Source organism: Melospiza melodia, chromosome 19, assembly GCF_035770615.1.
Source record: "Melospiza melodia melodia isolate bMelMel2 chromosome 19, bMelMel2.pri, whole genome shotgun sequence".
NCBI classification, from domain to species: domain Eukaryota; kingdom Metazoa; phylum Chordata; class Aves; order Passeriformes; family Passerellidae; genus Melospiza; species Melospiza melodia.
This window is the reverse complement of record NC_086212.1, coordinates 8,432,955-8,435,247: the sequence shown is the minus strand read 5'-3', so window position 1 is coordinate 8,435,247 and position 2,293 is coordinate 8,432,955. Positions and strand designations below refer to the sequence as shown.

General features: G+C 56.1%; 1 long non-coding RNA gene across 1 annotated transcript; it reads left to right on the top strand.

Moving 5' to 3' along the window:
* Window positions 1-685: 685 nt before the first annotated feature.
* Window positions 686-2,061, top strand: LOC134426759 (uncharacterized). Its single transcript, XR_010030033.1, has 4 exons — window positions 686-821; window positions 1,211-1,278; window positions 1,571-1,613; window positions 1,998-2,061. It is a non-coding gene; the product is annotated as an uncharacterized LOC134426759 (long non-coding RNA).
* Window positions 2,062-2,293: the final 232 nt, after the last annotated feature.

The following is a 2,293-nucleotide window of genomic DNA, read 5'->3' as shown; positions in this document are numbered from 1 at the left end:
TTTTCAGTGGGGAAGGTGCAGCAGATGCAGCCCTTGCCTGTGCCAGAGCAGCCTGGAGCAGCCCTGTCTCATTTAATGCAGACAAACCGCATGGGAGGCTCTCCCCGAGGTGCACAGGCAGGCAGGGTGCCCAGTGCAGCCTCTGAGCCCCACCAACGCCCCTCCCTGCTCTGTGCCCTGCAGCTCCTGTCTGAGAATGGCAGGGATGGTGTGACGTCCCCCACGCAGGAGCTGCCCCTCAGTGCCAGCCTGCAGCTGGCCACCGGCCGCCGGCCCCGGCTCAGCCTCTCCCAGGACACCCTCAGCGCCCTGCTGGAGCAGGGCCAGGGCCAGGGCGCCCTCAACCTCAGCATCACCAGCTTGGCGGGCAGCAATTCCCCTCTGCAAGGCCAGGTCAGTGTCCTGCTTGCCCTTGGGTGCCCACCTTTGCCTGCTGTGTTTGTGGGGCCCAGCTGAGCCTGGTGAGGGCTTTGCCCAGCCCCTCCTGGGCAGCAATGACACCAGTGCTGTTCCCACAGGTGACCCAGAGCAGCTCGCTGACCGTGTCTGCCCTTTTCCCCTTCATCCCCCAGGTCAGTCACCTTCTCCATTGCATTGGCTCCAGCCCCTCACTCACCCCACCCCTGCCCTGACCTCCTCTGTCCCTGCAGCTCAGCCGGGCCCTCCCTGGCTCCCTGCCCCTGGAGCTGCGTGTCCGAGTGAGGGATGAGCCAGTGGTGGCTGTGAGGGATGGAAGGGCCACTGTCACCCTCAGAGCCACTATTGACGTCTCCAGCCCTGCCCTGCAGACCCCCCAGGGGCTCCTGTTCTCCGTCGATGTGGTGAGTGAGCTCCTGAGGGATAAGAGGCCTGGAACAGGGCCATGGCTGAGGCTGGAGCACAGCTGGCATCCCCTTGGCTTGCCCTGCCCTTGGCCCTGCAGCGTTTGTGCTTTTGTATTTACTGCATCATCAAAGCGGTGATGCCCAGCCCTTTAAACAAGCTCATAACCAAGCACAAAGTGTAAGTGAAATGTTTCAGGAATAACACAAAATAAAGACAGGAAGGCAGGCCCTGGGGAGAGAGATACATGATGCCATCTGTCACGAAAATGTGGCTCCTCGGCACAGACAAGTGTTTTTTCTCAGAATGGGTAATTTACAAATACACTTTTCAGTCTTGGGAGCTGTGCAGGGGAATAACCTCATTTCTTTCATTGTTCCATTTCCAGGACATCGTTCTGAACATCACCCCATCAGTCTCTGATGGCAAACTGCAAACCTCCCTAGCTCTTGACAGGTAGAGCCCAGCTCTGCGGGTGGGGGACTCTGCCTGGGGACAAATGGGGCTGGTGGGGGACAGTGATGTAGATATGGTAAAGAAGTCAAGGGCTTCTGGAGCCTTCCTGCCTCCTCCCAGCCCCAACCTCCGACCAACTGCGTGGTTGACATGATGAGAGAATTGTAAAAACGTTGTTCTAATTTTAAAATCCTGCATCTTTATGAGGGTGAGAAAACTTCCAGACCAAGAAAGGGCCTGGGGGAGGCTGCACCAACACACCCCAACTGTTCCTTGTTTTTATCTTTTGTAGCATCAACCTGACACGGTTCCCCCAAAGCCTTGATGCTGCCAGTGTAAGTGCATGCACTGGGTGGAGGTGCTGCAGTGAGTGATGCAATGGCCAGAGGCTCTGTGTGGGAGAGGAAATCCACAAGCTCATTCTTCACTTTTCATCCTTCTACTTCTCTTGGCAGAGGGCAATTTCCCTCTGCTCTGCAGATCCCCTGTGCTCTACAGCAGTGACACTTGGGTGTATCTCCTCACTTGGGGGTGCTGGGAATCGGGGAGGAATAATTAAAAAGAAATTAGCCAAAGAGCATACCCACCCTCAGTCCTGGGAGTGTTTCGGTGAAGGAGGATTCCTAGTTCTTGTATTCGATAGCAAACTGAGCAGAACTCAACTGATCACCCTGGCATGGCCCAATAACCATTGCTCTGACACATCCTCTTCCCTGCAGGCCTCCTCGCTGGCAGAATGGCTCAAGAAGGTCCTCACAGCTGTATATGTGCCTTCTGTTCAAGGTAGGGGGGTCAGGGTCCCCTCTCATCTCAGATCCAGCTGGATTTGAGGCTCTCCCCCTCCCTTTGCTGCCTTCATTCTGGGTTTCATCCCTGTGATGAGATTCCTACACCTGTTTTTGCAGATGCCCTCCGTGTGTCGGTCCCACTGCCCAACGTCCTCAACACCAACCTCAGGAACGCTGAAGTTGCCATCACTGATGTAAGGATTGAGTTTTCCCACTGTGCTGTGTCC